We start from the raw sequence: 21,263 nt of genomic DNA on the forward strand, positions 1-21,263 counted from the left end.
GTGACGCGCTATCCAAGCCCGTCAATCAACTGCGCTTGATTTAGGAACGCCCATTCCCCGAAGGATTCCCCGCTCGGAGCCGGAGCAGAAATACGGCTAAAACGATAAGTACAAAAAAAAAATCCAGCATACTGCATGGATCTAGTGACAGAAAGTGGAATTTTGGGTGAACCTCCGCTTTAAGTGGTTAAGATAACACGTAACACCCTAAAACCTAACCATAGCACTAAATTAGCCCCTTTAAATCCAGACAGACCTTGTCATCACCATAAGTATTGAGCCATCCTCTATAAATATCAGTGTCACATTCCCTTGGACCCTGACCAAGCAACAAGCTCATTTGTGTCCAAAAGTCCTTCTCTGGACCACACATGACCTACTGACCAGCAACACAAGGGCATTTTTTTACTCCCACTGACCAATGACGTAAGGGCATTTTTAACTCCTATTCAACACCAATGTAGAAGTATTTTTTATTCCCACTGACTAGTGTCTTACCCCCCAAACAGTGTGACGGACAGTAAATTGGCCTTCATTTAAAAAGTTTGGGGACTCCCTGTGCTTCATACCTTTATATGAAAATACAGTATTAATATAAATATCATACAACGGTGCTTTTTTTATGATCACATTTCATCATAAAGTTTGTTACTGTTAATTCAGTGAAGCTGTGGAATGTTCATGACACATGCGTTATCGAGTCAATGGCAAGGTCACTGTCGGTCGGACGTTTTATCTATGCCAGGAGGATGGACTTCTAGATAAGGCACGTGTAGTTGTGGGTATAAAGCTGGAGATGGGATTGCTGTCTCCTTATCTGAAACTGCTATTGAGATATCTCCAGTCCCTGTGGTTCAGATCTCAAGACTTTCACTAACCTGGTAAGTACAGCAGACATGAGCTGCAGCAAATATTTTGTACTGTATTATTAATACGATAATCTGATAAAGCCTTTAAGTAATTCTACCTAACTGTATCTCACTATGTGTCTGTTAAAGCCATCACATTATTTTACTGTGTGCTGTTCTACTCATGCGGGCATCTAACAAAAATGCCTCCAAGAATATTGTAGCCAGGGGGGGACTGACCATTGGCACTCTCGGGCACTGCCCGAGGGCCCCATGCCACTCGGGGGCCCCATCAGGGTTGCCAGGCTCAATAAAACCAGGGACAGTATGTCAAAATCTGTGTTTTTTTTTACATCAGTGCCTGATATGTTCAAAATCGACATGCTTTTCCTGAGATTTTAGCTGCCCTGCCTATGCAATGCCTCCTGGCGTGGTGGCCATCTGTAAGCCCGGGGGCCCCATAATCTTCTATCTCCCAGGGGCCCCATGAGTTCTCAGTCCACCCCTGATTGTAGCTATATTTAGATTTCAAACTTGACAATGTGTATTTTTATTTTAATCTTATGGCGCGTACACACGATCATTTTTCGGGTTGTAAAAAACATTGTTTTTCAGGCTCTTAAAAAAAAATAAGTTTTTTTCAACTTCATCAATAAAACGGCCTTGCCTACACACGATCGTTTTAAAAAAATGCTCTAGCAAAGCGCGGTGACGTACAACACGTACGACGGCACTATAAAGGGGAAGTTCCATGCCGATGACGCCACCCTTGGGGCTGCTTTAGCTGATTTTGTGTTAGTAAAAGCTGATTTGCGCTTTTCTGTCTGTTACAGCGTGATGAATGTGCTTACTCCATTACGAACGGTAGTTTTACCAAAACGAGCGCTCCTGTCTCATAACTTGCTTCTGAGCATGCGCGGGTTTTTCACGTCGTTAAAGCCCACACGCGTTTTTTACAACCCGAAAAAACGACATTGTTTAAAACGTCGTTAAAAAATAGAGCATGTTCGAATTTTTTTTTTTTTTTGTCGTTTTTCAGAACCCGAAAAATTCTCTGAAGCCCACACACGATAGTTTTAAATGAAATTTTTTAAAGACTTTGTTTTTTACAACCCGAAAAATGATCGTGTGTACGCAGCATAATAATCAGCATTTTGTTGACCATTTGGGCATATATAGCTTTCTAAGATGGTTTGACTCAGTCTAGGGCAACTATCATAGACGCATAGGTGTGCGCACAGGGTGTGTCGGGTGTGTCCAGGAACGCTCTAATCACCCCATGTGCAATAGTATTATCGCTCTGTGTAGCAGAAGGAACATGGGAAAGATCTCCCTCTTACCAGCTCTGCCATAAAAGAAGTGTTTATGCTCTTCTCTTTCACTGTGCCAGCAGGGAGATCAATGTGCCAGGGTCATATATATGTAGACACACACACGCCTGTGTGTTTGAGCTTTTAAGTGCACACCCTAATGCAGTAGACTGCGCATACCTATGCATAGGCGTTACACAGCGGCACAGAGGTTTATTTATTAAAGGCAAATAGACTGTGCACTTTGCAAGTGCAGTTGCTCCAGAGCTTAGTAAATGAAGTGAAGTTTGACTTTGCAAAGAATAACCAATCATATGCAAGGAAAAAAAACAGCATTTTTGGTTGTATATGATTGGATGATTCCTCATTTACGGCACTTTCAGATTGCAACTGCATTTACATAGTATATAGTAAATCATCCTCAGTGTGTATACCATGAAGTTAATGTAGAGATACACAATGACAGTTGATAGATGACAGTCTTCCAATCTGGCCATTTTCAGTTAAGCCCTGTACACAACGGCAGGTTAAAAAAAATGATGAAAAACCAGCAGCTGACCGAGTCCCGATCAGCCCTCTCAGCCAATGGTGAATCAGATGCAGTAGAATGCTCCCCATCACATGCATCCCAGGAGGAATGCGGCAGGTTGAGGTTCCTGATTTCGAGGGACTGTCCCTGATTTGAAACAAAGTCCCTCTGCCCCTCTCTTCGCCTTATTTGTCCCTCATTTTGGTCTGATCTAAATAGTTAAATAAAAAAAGTACTTTTTATCTTTCAAAAAGTGTTCCCCAGTGCTAAACATTTCATCCAAATTATAAATTGCTGTATTTGTAAATTCCAAAAGCCAACACAAAGGAATAGTAGTGGTTAAAATGCACTTTTGGGTTTAACTAATAATTTTTCTTTGTATAATCCTCCTTTAACCTCCCTGGCGGTATCCCCGAGCGTGACTCGGGGTGGATTTTCAATGCTAGGATCGGTATCCCCGAGTCACGCTCGGGGTAGATGTGCAGAGTGTGCAGCGGCGCGGCTTACCTGCTCGCTGAATCCACAGGCAAGTTACTTACCTTGTCCCTGGATCCAGCGATGCATCCCCGCTGTGTGAGCGAGCGGGTGCTCGCTCGATTCACAGTGTCCCCGTGTGCCGCCGATCTCCGTTCCCTGCGACATTACGACGCACGGGGCGGAGAACGGCGCCAAATTCAAAAAAGTAAACAAACACAATACATACAGTATACTGTAATCTTATAGATTACAGTACTGTATGTAAAAAATACACACACCCCCCTTGTCCCTAGTGGTCTGCCCAGTGCCCTACATGTTCTTTTGTATAATAAAAACTGTTCTTTCTCCCTGCAAACTGTAGATTGTCCAAAAGTGTCCCTTTATGTCAAAAATGGTTTTAGAGCAGCTAGAAAACAGCGATAATAAATTATAATCACTTGCAGAATTGTGCGATAGCGATTTGTGGGGACATTCGTCATAAAAAAATAAAAGTAATGACAGCGACAATTCTGCAACTGAGCACATTTCAGTGATTTTGATTTGATTACATTATTGAATAATTTTTATTAGAATTATATTATTTTTTGTTATAATTATTTATAATTATTTATTATATTATAATTTATAATTTTGTTTTTTAAAAAAAAATTCATACCCGGGATGCCTACTACACTCTTGTTTGGTCAGATTTAAGTGAGTTATTCCTAAGAATTGCAGGCCTACAATATAAAACGCCAAATTTCCTTGCAAATAATTGTACCGCTTTTGGTACGTAATTCCAGACAGAATCATACCGCCAGGGAGGTTAAGGGGGGTGGCAGAGGGTGTGTCCTATGCCTACATACTTTTGCTAATAGTTGTCCCTCGTTGCCATCTCAAAAAGTTGGGAGGTATGAAAGTGTCACCAAACCCACATCATACAAATCTTTCTGTATTACAAGCTGTTCATACTCAGTCACTAATGAGCCCGATCTCCTGCCGACGGCCGAACTGTACATCGGCACTGTGAGAAGCTCCGTCGACTTCAAAAGTAAAAGTAAAGTGCAGAGGAGTGTGATGTGCTCTCTGCTTCCCCCTAGAGTGCAGTACCCGGCTGAATGAGGAAACTGGAAAGGTACTGAGCTAGAAGCTAGATTCATTTTAAAATGGCTTTATGCATGTGTGTGTGTGCGCACATGTGAGTGTCTGTGAATGTATGTATGTATGTATGTATGTATGTATGTATGTATGTGTGTGTGTGTGTGTGTATGCATGCGTCTGTAAGCATGTGTCTGTGTGTATGTGTGTATGTTACTTTAAATCCTGACCCAACCCCCCATTTCTGTACCATCAGAATGGCTTTTGTAGGGCTTGTATGATACCAGCAAGGACTGCTGCTCCTCAGAAAAGCAATCCATGCACAGATCGCTTTTCGGAGGCATTTGACAGGCACTAAAGAGGCTTTACCACCTGTTTTAAGCCCTTAAATGCAGCATCACTACACCGCAACTGTTCAATGCACACAGTTGCGGGGTAGTTGCAGTGCAGCCCTATTAAGCCTGGGTATACCTCCAGTTGCAGCCACAGCATGTGAAGCCCCCAGATGCTGCCTCTGCATTTAAAGGTGGAGAAGTTGGGGTGGTAAAAACAGCTCAACCATGTGGTTTTACCGCCCCTATGACATGTGAACAAGCCCTTGGTTAACATCTGTGTAGCTGCGTGTAGGGCAGCCCATTCATTTCAATGGGCTTCCGTACCCACAAAAATGCAGGGAAACAAGTCCCCAACCTTTTTTTTTTTTAATTGCACTGCAGCAAAAGCACCCCACATTTTCCAATGTGTGCGGTACCATTAAGAATTAATGGTACCCCTAAAGAGCAGAGCATGTATCTGTGTGTCAGGAATGAGCGCAATTTTGCGCGTGTTCTGCGACACCCGGAATGTGAACCAAGCCTTGGACAAGGGTGCCTCAAGACTGAAAATATTTTTTAAAGCGGAGCTTCACCCTAAAGTGGAACTTCCGCTCATCGGAACCCTCCCCCCCTCCGGTGTCACAGTGGACACCTTTTGAGGGGGAAGGGGGAGCAGATACATGTCTAATCCAGGTATTTGCTCCCACTTCCGGAGAAAGATCGCCACAGTATCCGCGGCGATCTACGCCATGTCTGGCCTCTCCTCACACCCCCCCCCCCACCACTGACTTCTGGGAGACACACAGGTGCCAAAAGACAGCAAGATCCACTCAGAAATATGGAGAACGCCACTGAAACAGGTTATATGAGTCTCCAAACATCTGCTGCTTGAAAACATTTCAGCTCCTTTTCATCAACTCGATTTATCTTGACATATGGTAGAATCAAGCATCCAAATTGTAATTTACATTTCCTGATCAATGTTCTTGAGAGTAGAAGTAATATAATCAACACGTCCTTTTGAATCCATCAGTTGTGATAGAATTTGTAAACTCAACAGAAATATGACGGTAGGTGTAAGAAACACTTCCCATCTGTGGAGCTTTTACAAAGCAAAAGATTTAACATGATTTACTAAAGAATCTTTAATTTTTAAATGCAGTTACTCAGAATTACCAATAATTATTCCCTAAGTGAGCAAACTGAATTCTAACTGTTTCTATTTCTAAATTAGCTCTACATCGCAACTTCATCACTGTGGATTCTGTTGTACTCGGATATTTTAATGCATTTTTTTTTTTTAAAGTAGAGTTCCATCGTAAACCTAATTAGATCTCAAAGTGTCCCTCTTCCTCCAGCACTGACTAACCTGTGTAAAGAAGATACATATACTTATCTATTCTGAGCCTGCTCCAGTCTGGTCATGTGATCCCTTGTGTCAGCCAATGGCGGGTGTAGGAGAGAGGAGGGAGCCCCAACAACAGCTGGGACATGGGAGCCTATAGGTGATGTCACTACTCCCAGGCTGCTGCCAATCGCTCTCTTCTCCTCTGCAGCTGACGCTTGCTGACACAGGGGATCACTTGACCTGGCTGGAGTGGGATGAAAATAGGTGTGTATATATATCATTGTTACACAGGTTAGTTAGCACAGGTGTTAGGAGGAGGGAAGGAGCATTTTTAATAATAACTAGCTGAATACCCAGCGTTGCCCGGTCTTCCTATCTTAACCTTTTGGGGAGGAAAATCATAGTAATATAAATATACCCATCTTTTATATAAGGGTGTAGGTAAGGGTTAATTTAACTGTCATATATTTTTATTTGGCATATAAGTAATATGTGTACCAGGTATTATTGAAATATCTCCAGGCGTACAGAAGTTATGTGGGAACATACATTTCCCATTGATTTGCATGGGACTTTAAACAAAAACCCCGACCCTCACAAATGGGGGTAGTTAAGGGATAAATTAACTATCCTATAGTTTAAGTGGACATATAAGTAACATGTGACCAAGTGTTATCGAAATATGTACAGCCGTTTGGAAGTTATGAAGTAACATGTATTTCCCATAGAGTTGGATGGGACTTTAAAGAAAAACCCCGACCATGGCAAATGGGGGTGGGTAAGGGTTAAACCACCTATTCTATGTTTGTTGCTGACATATAAGTAACATGTGTGCCAAGTTTTATGTTAATATCTTTAGCCGTTTGGACGTGATGCTGGAACATACATACATACATACATACATACATACATACATACACACACGTTGAGTTTTATATATATAGATAAGGTTGAGGCTGGAAATCCAGCATCTTCAAATGGTCTTGCAGACTACAGCTTCCCCTCTCCACAACTTGCATGTGCAAGGTGAAGAGGAGCCGACAGGGGCGCTATTGAAATAAAGGTTATGTAGCTACAAGCTGGGCCATATAGTATTTATAACTTTAATAGGTAGACCCTCCTGTCAGGAGAGCATCTGATTGGCTCTCCACTACTCGCGTCTGTCAGACGCGAGTGAGGAAAAGCCATTCAACGGCTCTTCCTGTTTACATCGTGATCAGCCGTAATTGGACATGACTGAACACATGGTAAAGAGCCTCCGTTGGAGGCTCTTTACTGAGATTGGTGTAGCAGTGTGTCAGACTGAGACGCCGCATCATGGGCGCGTGGTGGCTGTAATCCTGCTGGACGTCATATGACGCCCAGTCAGGATAACTGAACCACCGCCCAGCCAGGTGGAAAGTGGTTAATTGAACAAGTTGAAGTTAGAAGAGGATTAGCTATCATGCACAGACACATCAGATTTTGCACTTTCCAGATTTAGTAAATCAACCCCAATGTTTTGTCCTGTTATGAGTCCAATAGGCAATTAAGTGCAAATACAACAAATTCTATCGTGATTAAAAACACTTTAACCACTTGAGCTCTGCAAGGTTTTATCCCCTTATGACCTGGTATTTTTTTGCTATTTAACAGTGTGCTACTGTAGCCACCCTAACGGTAGGATTATGTCAGATTTTTGCGACTTTTGCATAGAAATTTGGCGTTTTTTATTGTAGGCCTGTAATTCTTAGCAATAACATACTTAAATCTGTCCAAACAAAAGTCTAGTAGACATCCCGGGTATGATAAAGTTTGAAACACAAAATCATACATTTTAATATAGAAAATAAGCATAAATAATTATAAAAAAAAATAATATAAAAATAATAATAATTAATTTCCCCACAAATCACTATCTCTCAATTCTGCAAGTGTTCTAATTTACTATCGCTGTTTTCCAGCTATTCTAAAACCACGTAAAGGGAGCACTTTTTGGTTGCCATGGACAATCTCAAGTTTTCAGGCAGAAATAACAGTATATATAATACAAAACTGAAAGCAGGGCACTGGACAAAGCACTAGGGACAAAAGGGATGTAAAATGATTTCATACAATAATGTAATCTGTAAGATTACAGTGTACTGTATGTGTTATTTTGTGTACTTTTTGAATTTGATGCCAGGCTCTGCCCCCGTGCGACGCTTGCAGGGAACAGAGCCTGGCACACAGAGGCATTGGGCGGAGGACACAGCCCACAGCAGGGGGACATCGCAGGATCCTGGGGAAAAGGTAAGTATACTGCACCAGGACACTGCAATACAATCTAGAGTGTGGCTTGGGGTTACCGCTAATGGTACTGAAAATTAACCCCGAGCCACACTCTGGAAAACCGCCAGGGAGGTTAACTAATAATTGTGTGGTCATGAAACACAGTGACCAAACAAAATGTATATTATTTAACCTCCCTGGCGGTATTATTCTTTCAGAAAAAACATGCTGAAAGCGGTACCATTATTTGCAAGGAAATTTGGCGTTTTATATTGTAGGTCTGTAATTTTTAGAAATAACTCACTTAAATCTGACCAAACAAGATTCTAATAGGCATCCCGGGTATGACATTTTTTTAAAAACAAAATTATAAATTATAATATAATAAATAATTATAACAAATAATAATATAATTATAATAAAAATTATTCAATAATGTAATCAAATCAAAATCACTGAAATTTGCTCAGTTGCAGAATTGTCGCTGTCATTTTTTTTTTTTTTTTTATGACGAATTTCCCCACAAATCGCTATCGCACAATTCTGCAAGTGATTATAATTTATTATCGCTGTTTTTTAGCTGATCTAAAACTATTTTTGACATAAAGGGACACTTTTGGTTGCTATGGACAATCTACAGTTTGCAGGGAGAAAGAAAGGTTTTTATTATATAAAATGACATACATGACACAGGACAGACCACTAGGGACAAGGGGGGTGTTTTTTTTTTTACATACAGTACTGTAATCTATAAGATTACATTATACTGTATGTAAAGTGTTTGTTTACTTTTTTGAATTTGGCGCCGTTTTCTGTCCCCGTGTGTCGTAACGTTGCAGGGAACGGAGATCGGCGGCACAGGAGGACGCTGTGTGACGCTGTGCTCACACAGCGCGGTGGCATCGCTGGATCCAGGGACAAGGTAAGTAAACCAAAGCCTGTGGATCTAGCGAGGCAAGCCCGAGTCTGACTCGGGGTTACCGCTCGCAGCAGGAAAATTTAACCCCGAGTCAGACTCGGGAACACCGCCAGGCAGGTTAATACTGTATAAATTATGTATTTTTATTTATTTTTTACATAAATTGAGCTTTCTTTTGGGGGTATCTGATCACCACAGGGTTAATATTTTTTTATTATATAAATTAAAAAACACCATTGATTTTGAAAAAAAATAATACATTTTTTTTTGCTTTTTGCTACAACACATTTCCAATAAAAAAATGTCAAAAATGAAATTTCTTCATAAATGTAGGCCAAAATGTATTCTGCTACATGTCAGGGCACGTTTATAAGCTCCAGGGCCGTACAAAACTGATGTAATAATGGATGCAAAACTGATGAGAAACTTATGTAGACTTCATCCATTTTTTCTTTGAAAAAAAGGGACTAAACTGATGAACGGTCTACATATGTGAAAGGGGTCTTACTCATTGAGTGGGAGAACGAGGACTCACTCTAGTAAACCAACTGCTGCGGCTGCCGAGCTGGAGCCAAAGGGGGTGTACTACGGCACAGGACAAAAGAATATCAGCCATTAAATTAAATGGTACAGCATAGCTCATCTTAAGCAGATGGGTGACAATCCTTTAAGGGGAGCTGCTGGTAGGTAGAAGGTGTTAAACACTGAGGAGAACAGAATGTAGTGATGGAGTGGCACACTGAGGTAAGGGAAGCTGTTGGTAGTAAAGGAGAGGTAACACACTGTGGTAAAGGGAATTGCTGGTACTGATGGCGAAGGGTAATGAACAGCTGCTACCTGTGTAGGATGAGGTAATGTAATGGAGTAAGGCAAACTTCTTGAAGTAAAGGAGGGGTAATACTCTAAAGTAAGAAGATCTGCCGGTGGTAAAGGATGGGTGATACTCTGAGGTACGGTGAATTGCTGGTTGTAAATAGGGGCAATACTCTGAGGTAAGTAGAATTGCAGGTGGTAAATGTAGGGTAATGCACTGAGGTAAGAAAAACTGCTAGCGGTGTAGTAAGTGAAGCTGCTGGAAGTGAAAGTAGGGTAATACACAGAGGTATAAGGAATTGCCAGTAGTAAAGCAGAAGAGGGCGCTCTCTAAAATAAGAGGATCTTCTGGTAGTGGAGGGTATAGGAAGCTGAGGTAAAGTGAATTGCAAATTGTGGAGGTGTAATATTCTGAGGTAAGGTGAATGGCTGGTGGTTTATAGAGGGAAATACTCTGAGGTAAAGTGAACTTCCGGATTTATAATGGGGTAATACTCTGAGGTAAGTTGAATAGCTGGTGGTGAATAGGGGGTGATGGTGAATAGCTGGTGGATTCTCTGAGGTAAGGGGAATTGCTGGTTGTGAATACTCTGAGGTTCTAGTGGAGTGGCTCTTCATTGCTGGGTCCAGGATCCCTTCAGCTGTCCACTGCTGTTATCAGAGCTAGCTTCAGCCGGGACTTCACTGAGAGGAACGCTGTTTACAGAAAAAAAATTCAAGTAGCTGTTTGTGTTCTTAAAGGATCACTAAAGGAAAAAAATGTTTTAGCTAAATAGCTTCCTTTACCTTACTGCAGTACTGGTTTCATGTCCTCATTGTTCGTTTTTGCTTTGAAGTTGCTGTAATTCTGCTGTGATCTCCACACTTCCTGCTTGTCTGGCTCCTTATGAAAAATCTCATGGCAGCTTTTCACTGTGGTCCAAGCTGTGTGTCTAAAACTCCTCAGAACCAATCAGATTCATTTTAAAAACAAAACACTGCCCTGGATTTGTTTGTTTTTGTTCTGTGGGTCTCTTTACTTCACAGAAACACGAAACCAGTTTAAAAACGAAAGTGAAACTGTAGGCACATTATATGATTGAATTTAATCTATTTTTAATCATTTTTAAAAGGAATCAGTTAACTTTTATGTCTCTATACCCTGTAAACAATCATTTCAGCAAAAAAAAAAAAAATTCCTTTAGTGTTCCTTTAAGGCCTGGTTCACACTGGTACGATTTGAGAAATGCGATTTGAGATGTCAAATCGCATCTCAAATCGGCGGCATTTGCCGGCAATGGCACCGTCCTAATCGGTGCGACGCCGCATCTACAGCGCTGCACCGATTTAAAAAAGTAGTTCCTGTACTACTTTTTGCGATTTTCGGGCCGCGATTTACATTGACATCTGTGCAGAAACCTGGACTGCCAGCGGGAGTGAAATTGTGCGAGTTCAGCTGAACGATCTTCATATGTGAAAGGGGTCTTACTCATTGAGTGGGAGAACGAGGACTTACTCTAGTAAACCAACTGCTGCGGCTGCCGAGCTGGAGCCAAAGGGGGTGTACTATGGCACAGGACAAAAGAATATTAGCCATTAAATGAAATGGTACAGCATGGCTCATCTTAAACAGATGGGTGACAATCCTTTAAGGGGAGCTGCTGGTAGGTAGAAGGTGTTAAACACTGAGGAGAAACAGAAGGTAGTGATGGAGTGGCACACTGAGGTAAGGGAAGCTGTTGGTAGTAAAGGAGAGGTAACACACTGTGGTAAAGGGAATTGCTGGTACTGATGGCGAAGGGTAATCCTCTGAGTTATGAACAGCTGCTACCTGTGTAGGATGAGGTAATGTAATGGAGTAAGGCAAACTTCTTGAAGTAAAGGAGGGTTAATACTCTAAAGTAAGAAGATCTTCCGGTGGTAAAGGATGGGTGATACTCTGAGGTAAGGTGAATTGCTGGTTGTAAATAGGGGCAATACTCTGAGGTAAGAGGAATTGCAGGTGGTAAAGGTAGGGTAATGCACTGAGGTAAGGAAAACTGCTAGCGGTGTAGATGGGGTTATACACTGAAGTAAGTGAAGCTGCTGGAAGTGGAAGTAAGGTAATACACAGAGGTATAAGGAATTGCTGGTAGTAAAGCAGAAGAGGGCACTCTCTAAAATAAGAGGATCTTCTGGTAGTGAAGGAGGTGTGATACACTGAGGGTATAGGAAGCTGAGGTAAAGTGAATTGCAGATTGTGGAGGTGTAATATTCTGAGGTAAGGTGAATGGCTGGTGGTTTTTAGAGGGAAATACTCTGAGGTAAAGTGAACTTCCGGATTTATAATGGGGTAATACTCTGAGGTAAGTTGAATAGCTGGTGGTGAATAGGGGGTAATGGTGAATAGCTGGTGGATTCTCTGAGGTAAGGGGAATTGCTGGTTGTGAATACTCTGAGGCCCCGTACACACGACAGAGTTTCTCGGCAGAATTCACCGAGAAACTCGGTCAAAACCCGGAGAAACTCTGTCGTCTGTACAGTTTTGGCTCGATGGAGCCGCCGAGGAGCTCGACGAGAAAATAGAGAACATGTTCTCTATTTTCTCGTTGTTCTATGGGAGAAGGCGGCCCGCCGAGCTCCTCGGCGGCTTCATCCCAAAACTCGACGAGGAACTCGACGTGCTTGGCACGTCGAGTTTCTCTGTCGTGTGTACGGGGCCTGAGGTTCTAGTGGAGTGGCTTTTCATTGCTGGGTCCAGGATCCCTTCAGCTGTCCACTGCTGTTATCAGAGCTAGCTTCAGCCGGGACTTCACTGAGAGGAACGCTGTTTACAGAAAAACATTGCAAGTAGCTGTTTGTGTTCTTAAGGCCTGGTTCACACTGGTACGATTTGAGAAATGCGATTTGAGATGTCAAATCGCATCTCAAATCGGCGGCATTTGCCGGCAATTGTCGGCAATGGCACCGTCCTAATCGGTGCGACGCCGCATCTGCAGCGCTGCACCGATTTAAAAAAGTAGTTCCTGTACTACTTTTTGCGATTTCGGGCCGTGATTTACATTGACATCTGTGCAGAAACCTGGACTGCCAGCGGGAGTGAAATTGTGCGAGTGCAGCTGAACTCGCACGGCTTCACTCCCGCAGCCCAGTGTGAACCTGGGCTTAACCAAAGTAGTCATTATCAGTGAATCTCTGTTGTTGTTGTTATTGTTATTGTTGCTGTTATTATTTCTAATTCATATTGTTGTTATCCACTTCCCAACTTTCCCATAGCAGATTTTGGGCCCTTTCACATGGGCTGTCTGATGATTTCCACCTTCCACCTTAGTTTTTCAGGTGGACCTGATCGGACAAGGCTCCCCTATGGAGCTGTGGATGTTTTGACATCCGCTGCTATCCGATCCAATCCTGCCTGAAAAATCCAGATGGATGGTGCTCTTATTTTCCATCCATCTGGCAGATCATATAGGATCAGATGAAAATGGAGAGGTGGTCCATTTCCATCCGATTTCCCTATAGGGGAGAGTGGGACTGTGTCTGTGTCCGCTCTGCACAGTGGAGCAGACAGGACCTGTCATCTGACTGCTGAGCGGAGTGATCCCCTGCTGAGATAGCAGAATCTGAGGCCGTGTGAAAGGGGCTTTTCTGTGCGAAATTACGTATATATACGCGATTCTGCACTTCCGCCTAGGGGGCGCACGCGCCGCTGCACACTACTTCTGTTGTGATTAGTCACAGCGGAGCTCTGCCTATGTAAACAAGGCAGAGAGTGACCATGCATATTTTTAGCACTGACTTGATTGTCTGAGTTTCACAGGCGGTGCCGGTGTCCTATCGTTCTGGGTACCCTATCAGATAGTGCCTGGGTTGGACTGATCACGGAAATCTCCGAGACTGAACATCTGTTCCGTCAGCTGTAGTTGGAGCATGCGCAGTTACGACGCTCGCTCCCCATGCTTATCGACGGCGCTCGCTCTATCACATGGGGGACCCATCTCGATAGAACAGCGCTGACCGCGCTCACAGCAATACAGCAAGGGGCGGGTGTATTATTGAGCAGTGATTTTTTTTTAACCATCTGCCCCTTGCTGTATTGCTGTGAGCGCGGCCAGTGCTGTTCTATCGAGATGTCCAACCTGTAAAAAATCACTGCTAAATAATACACCCGCTCCTTTTTAAAAACTATCCGCCACCTTGCTGAATTGCTGTGAGCGTGGCCAGCGCTCTTCTATCGAGATGGGTCCCCTATCTGATACAGCGAGCGTCGTGGAAAAGCCACGGGAGCGAGCAGCCTGTTAACTGCGCATGCTCCAAGAACAGCTGACGAAACAGATGTTAAGTCTCTGCAATTTCGGTGATATCAAATTTTGCATGCGCAGTTCAACCCAGGCACTATCTGATGGGGGGACCCATACTGATAGAACACCGGCTTTCATTTTAACATGCTGATCCCAAAATGCCAAATGTGAATAGAGCCTTAAAGCGCAGCTCCACCCTACAAATACTGTAGCTGTTGACTTTTAATATTAGGACACTTACCCATCCAGGGAGCTCGCAATGATCGGCAACCCAAACCGATCCATCCATTGGCTCTCGGTTGCTGCTGCCGCCATTCCTTGTAAGGTAAACCGGCAGTGAAGCCTTTCAGCTTTGCGCTGCGCTTTCTGAATGGCTTGGTGGTACCTGTCAAATGTGGCACCGGAGGGGGGAGGGGGGGGTGGAGGCAGATAAGATGACAGAGCGTCCTCTTTTGAGTAGAACTCCGCTTTAAGCCTCGTACACGCAGTGAGCATATCGGAGCGAATGATCGCCCATCTCTTTGTGCATGCTAGTCTCATATTGAAAATGAAGAGGTTACTCAACATGAAAATTTGGGTTACTCAACTGAAATACAACTTTGGAAGTGATGTCATGTGTTGTATTTGTGTTGTATTTTCAGACACTGCACTGATTAAATGAAAATCATACAATAAAAAAAATTGTGTTCATTCCTTTGGATAATTTCGGATGAACTGTCGGGATTGGGTATGGAAAGCTCTGTACTAATGATCAGATTATTATACGATCGCTTTGAAAGCGGTATTTTTCATCTGATTTTCTGATGTACAGCCGTGGCAGGGCATCCATTAGGGGTGCCCGGGTGCCGCCCCCACTGTCACGCCACCCTCTCTGTGTAGAATGGATTCATGCGTAGCATGAATCTATCCATGGCTGTTGTACCCACCACCTATTCAGGCATCGGGCCCCTTTTCGGGAGCTGAGCGCATGAATTACAGCAGCGGCGGGTTTATTTTAAGCACCTGATTAGGCTCTTATAGGCTTAAAAAAAGGAGCATTGCGCTCAGAGCCCACCCAGGTGTGTTAAAAAAGCAAATGAATATTCGCTTTTCTAACACTGAACCACCTCTCAGCCAATCAGGAGGCGCGGTTCTAATACAATTGGATGCCTAGCAGGAAGGAAGAAGAGCACACAGGAGCCGCTGCCTGACCCGCTGCTCATCCCACAGCTCGCCGCCATCAACCGCTGCCTGATCCCCCACCAAGATGGGGTAAGTGCCGGGCAGTCAGCAAACGGGCGGGCGGAGGGTCACAGTGGCTGCTTTTGACGGGCACAGTGGCTGCATTTGATGGGCACAGTGGCTGAATTTGATGGCACAGTGGTTGAATTTGATAGGCACAGTGGCTGCATTTGATGGGCACAGTGGCTGCATTTGATGGGCACAGTGGCTGCATTTGATGGGCACAGTGGCTGCATTTGATGGCACAGTGGCTGCATTTGATGGGCACAGTGACTGTATTTGATGGGCACAGTGGCTGCATTTGATGGGCACAGTGGCTGCATTTGATGGGCACCGTGGCTGCATTTGATGGCACAGTGGCTGCATTTGATGGGCACTGTGGCTGCATTTGATGGCACAGTGGCTGAATTTGATGGGCACAGTGGCTACATTTGATGGCACAGTGGCTGCATTTGATGGGCACAGTGGCTGCATTTGATTGGCACAGTGGCTGCATTTGATGGCACAGTGGCTGAATTTGATGGGCACAGTGGCTGAATTTGATGGGCACAGTGGCTGCATTTGATGGCACAGTGGCTGCATTTGATGGGCACAGTGACTGCATTTGATGGGCACAGTGACTGTATTTGATGGGCACAGTGGCTGTATTTGATGGGCACAGTGGCTGCATTTGATGGGCACAGTGGCTGCATTTCATGGCACAGTGGCTGCATTTGATGTTTGTTTGTTTGTTTTTTTTCGTTTATTTTCGCAGCACCAACCACCACTTGTTTACGTTTTTTTGTTTACTGATCTATACACAAGTTTCCATACATGTGTGTGTAGAGGACCATTCCAAACAATGGGCTGTATTTAGATCAGTAAAGATGGCAGATGCCTAAACAGGTGACTGTAGGGAAGAGGAGGGTGATGTGTGTCTATGGAGAGATTATAGCAGGCAGGCAGGGACACCACAGAGCGGCCACATCCATGTAACGTGTCAGCAGCACGTAGACGGTATGTATGTATGACTGTTCATCTACACGTAGAATCAGGCGATGAGAGCGCTGCGTAGGTAACTATAGGTCACCTCCTTCTTCTCCTCCCCCTCCTCCTGTTCTCCAGCAGTGAATGGTCGGTGAATCCCCGGGGGCTCTGCCTGTCATTCACACACAGCGCACTTGTAGTGCAGCAGACTCGCAGTCAGCAGATTGCTGGCGGCCAATGGACGTGCCTGCATCGTGTGGCACCAAATTTCTCTGAGCCAATAGGAGGCGGCGCTGCTCGTGGAATAAATTTGCAGGCTGTATTATCGTTTCGCCGTCACCAGCAGCAGCAGTGAGGAGATCAGAAAGGAGAGAGCAGCAAAGCTGGAGATCAGAGGAGAGAGAGACTGGAGCGACTGACATCTCTTCACCACCCAACTACAGGACAACAAGCCGACCATTGTGGAGGAAGGAGAAGAAGACGCCACATCCTCCTCACCTACACACACCAGGTACACTCACCATACTCCCCTCTCCTCAGGTACTCCCTTCATTATTGCAGAGGAATGACGACATGTCATGGTGGATGGACACCCTTTTCTCTGCTCTCTTCATATATACAGGCACTTGTCATATACAGGGAACAATTAGATATTCTACCTCATTGATTCTATAGAAGTAAAAAAAAAAAAATTAATTTAAAATTTGTATTTTTAATTTTTTTCATGCAGTTGGCTACATTGAATGCCTTTGGCATGGGCTGAGTATACCCCCCTCCTGTGTGTAGTGATGATGTATGTGGGCATCATCCATGGGAAGGCTCCATGACTGGGGTGATATTCATGGCCATGGAGGGGAAGGGGGGGGTGGTCTATATAGGGCACACTGCGCTTAGGATGTGATGGAGCTGATTCATTCTAGGTTAATGAAAATGTAGCAGCAGAGAGAAGGCCACTTTCAGCTCTATTTATAGCAAGGCTAAGCCTGACAGAAGAAATTGTCATTTCACAGCCCTATTCCCTTGCCTTCCATAGGCTTTGATGATCTATTCTGCCCTCTTTTTCCTCTGCTCCGCATGACAACAGCAATAATGCCTGAATGGAAGGAGGGATGTGCAGGCTTGCCGTTTACAAGAAACAATGTCATATTTCTGGAAAGTTCTGTTGCAGTCATCGTCTTTTGTTTGTATATAGATCACCTGATCCCTTGTTGTACGACGTTCATCGGGAAACCATTATGGCGAGTACACATAGGCCTTTGCTCAGACACATTTAGGTGCTGCAGTCATTTTTTTTTCCACATATGTAATAACAGATCTGATGCAATGTGGTGTGTCAGGATTACAGTGGCCGACATCAGACATCACTGAGAGGGCAGATCCACTGCGATTGGCTTGCTGGGCCATCCATCCCTAGCAGGCCATCCATCCCTAGCAGGCCATCCATCCCAAGCAATGCAGGAGAGCTGCTGCCTTTTCCTCATTTACTAACATAGAACGTAATGCACTGCACATGGAATGCTTGGAAATACTTCATTCCCATTCAATAGGATTGTAGGCTCTCTTGCTGGCCATTGATTTTTGGGAACGTAGCAAGGATGCCATACTCTGATTTACTAAAACTGATCACAGTTCACATGTGCAAATCCATTAAAGTCATGTTTACACGTCCATAGTTGTAGCATATACAGGGGCGGACTGACAACTCATGGGGCCCCCGGGCAATAGAAGATTATGGGGCCCCCGGGCTTACAGATGGCCACCAAGCCAGGAGGCATTACAGAGGCGGGGCAGCTAAAATCTCAGGATTTTCACATCAAAAGCATGTCGGTTTTGGACATATCAGGGACAGATGTAGAAAAAACACAGATTTTTACATACTGTCCCTGGTTTTACTGAGCCTGGCAACCCTGATGGGGCCCCCTAGTGGCATGGGGCCCTCGGCAGTGCCCGAGTGCCTCAATGGTCAGTCCACCCCTGAGCATATATTTATTTCCATCTGGGGATCAGGGATCTTAAAACAAGTATAATTATTTTAGGAACATATTAATGCAATTGTAATGTTGTACATCAGTTAGGTAAAATTCACTCACTGGCCATTTTATTATGTACACCTTGCCAGTACCGGGTTGGACCCCCTTTTGCCTTCAGAACCTCTTTAATTTTTCACGGCATTCAACAAGGTGTTGGAAACATTCCTCCGAAATTTTGGTCCATATAGACATGATAACATCACGCAGTTTCTGCAGATTTGTCGGCTGCACATCCATGATGTGAATCTTCCACCACATCCCAAAGGTGCTCTATTGGATTGAGATCTGGTGAAAGTGGAGGCCATTGGAGTAGAGCTGGGGAAAAAATCGATTTAAACCTAGAATCGAGTTGGGAGGTCAAATCAATTCAGATTTTGACCAAATCGGTTTTTTTTCCATAGGACCGGCGCTCCACGGACTAGGCCGAAGCCGTGGCCTCGCCTAAAAAAATCCAGCTCGCCGCCATCCTGGGAAGAGGCCGGACGCCGCGGACTGGCCTGAAGCCGCGGCCTTTTCCCAGAATCGCGGCGAGCTGCGGGCAGGATTTTTTTAGGCGAGGCCGCAGCTTCGGCCTAGTCCACGGCCTTTTCCCAGGATTGCGGCGGACTAGGCCGAAGCCGCGGCCTTGCCTGAAAAAATCCTGCCCGCAGCTTCTTAGGACTGGCACGGTGTCCATCAGAAAAAAAAGTTTGATTCGAATCGTGAATCAAGTTTTTTTTTTTTTCTTTTTTTTAAATCACAGATTTTTTTGGGGACCAAAATCGCCCAGCTCTACATTGGAGTACAGTGACCTCATTGTCATGTTCAAGAAACCAGTGGTGAGATGATTTGATCTTTGTGACATGGTGCATTGTACTGCTGGAAGGAGCCATCAGAAGATGGGTACACTGTAGTCATAAAGGGATGGACATGGTGAACAACAATAATCAGGCAGGCCGTGGCCCAAAGTGTGCCAAGAAAATATCCCCCACCATTACACCACCAGCCTGAACCATTGATACAAGGCAGGATGGATCCATGCTTTCATGTTGTTTACACCAAATTCTGACCCTAACATCTGAATGATGCAGCTGGATTCGAGACTCATCAGACCAGGCAAAGTTTCAATCTTCTATTATCCAATTTTAGTGTGATTTGTAGCCTGTTTTTAGCAGACATGAGAAGCACCTGGTGTAGTCTTCTTCTGCTGTAGCCCATCTGCTTCAAGGTTCGATGTGTTGTGTTCAGAGATGGCATTCTGCACATCTTGGCTGTAAAGAGTGGTTATTTGAGTTACTGTTACCTTCCTATTATCTTGACCCGGTCCACCCATTCTTCTCTGACATCAACAATACATTTTCGTCCACACAACTGCCGCTCACCGGATATTTTCTCTTTTCCGACAATTCTCTGTAAACCCTAGAGATGGTTGTGTGTGAAAATCCTAGGTAGATGAGCAGTTTTTGAAATACTCAGACCAGCCCATCTGGCACCAATAACCATGCCACTTTCAAAGTCACTTAAATCTCCTTTATTCCCCTATTCTAATGCTCAGTTTGAACTTCAGCAAGTTGTCTTCACCACGTCTAGATGCCTAAATGCATTCAATTGCTGCCATGTGATTGGCTGATTAGCAATTTGTGTTACCAAGAAATTGAACAAATGTACCTAATAAAGTGGCCGGTGAGTGTACATTCCTGCAATGTATTTGGAAGCAAAACTCCATGCAGGAAGTTAAAGTGATATTCAAGGTTATTTTATTTTTTCTTAAAATTAAAAAATAAGTTTTACTTACCTGCTTTGTGCAATGATAGTCCCTTACCTCCTCTTTGGCAGTCGCTCGCCTGCGCTGTCCGCTTCTCCTTCCTCCGTGTGCAATGGTGGTTTACAGTCTGGGCACACTCACAATACAGGCTGTGTGTCCATAGACACCCACAGTGTCGGTAAGCCTCTTCCCGACTCTCTCCTCACAGGAGTTTGACTGACAGCAGAGTGTTCATACTCACAAAAGCATTAAAGCATTTGTTTTGTGTAGAGTGACATATACCTGGTTGATCCTGCCTTCAGCTGTCCCTCCCATCTTCTCTGTATCCCCAGAGATTGTGTAGACCCACTGGTGTCCTCTCCTGAGCATGCTCCTATTTCACTTCCCTTCTCTGCTCTTAATTTCCTCTTTTGCCTTATCTATGCATCCCACATGACTACAGAGTCACACATGTGGGCGTATACATAGTGCAAAATAACACTCCTCTTCCATGTCCTATTACTAAACACTATGGGGGTGGGATATAGTATGCTGATTGATTACATTCACTAAAACACTCACAAAAAAGCTTAGTTTAATATAAATCAGTATTAAATATATCTACTGTCATTTCAAAGAAGGCCAGATTTGATGAAGTGAACATGCATTAGGGCCGACCATTTTGCCTGACATTCTTTGAACCATTACAATTTGGTCTAAGTGTGTTCGTCTGCGCACTAATACACTGCCCAACACAAATTCTCTTGCCTTTGTGGCTGTGTGTGGTGAAGAGATGAGCGTGGGTGTGTTATTTGGATATACCGTATTTATCGGCGTATAACACACACCTTCACTTTAGGAGGGAAGTTTCAGGGTTAAAAAATGTAGATAAAAAAACTGAAGCAAAATGAGGGTCATTGCCCATGAATGCAGCCTAATCAGTGCCCATCTGCAGCCTTGTCATTGCCATGAATGCAGCCTCTCCATTGCCATGAATGCAGCTTGATCGATGTCCATCTGCAGCCTCGGAGGGAAGGGGGGGGGGCGGGATGAGCAGCAGCCTCTTTAATCCAATTTCTCCCACCTCCTATGATAGACAGAGGAGTCGTCCAATGGCAGCCCAGGAGATGGGACTTCCTATTACAGATGTCGCTGAGTAAACAGGAGATTCTCCTGTAT

At 44.1% G+C, this 21,263-nt stretch overlaps 1 protein-coding gene across 2 annotated transcripts in view; it reads left to right on the forward strand.

Annotated features, from left to right (window-relative positions):
• The first annotated feature begins 793 nt into the window (after positions 1–793).
• SCD (stearoyl-CoA desaturase) overlaps positions 794–21,263 on the forward strand; it is a 58,279-nt gene continuing 37,809 nt past the window's right edge. Inside the window, exon 1 of one of the 2 annotated variants that reach the window (XM_040362333.1) lies at positions 794–881. The gene's annotated coding sequence lies outside the window, so the exon portion shown is untranslated. Of the gene's footprint in view, positions 882–16,559; positions 16,843–21,263 lie in introns of those variants that run through there. The other variant, XM_040362332.1, reaches the window with a different exon arrangement.

The sequence above is a fragment of the Rana temporaria genome, chromosome 8 (assembly GCF_905171775.1).
Source record: "Rana temporaria chromosome 8, aRanTem1.1, whole genome shotgun sequence".
NCBI lineage: Eukaryota > Metazoa > Chordata > Amphibia > Anura > Ranidae > Rana > Rana temporaria.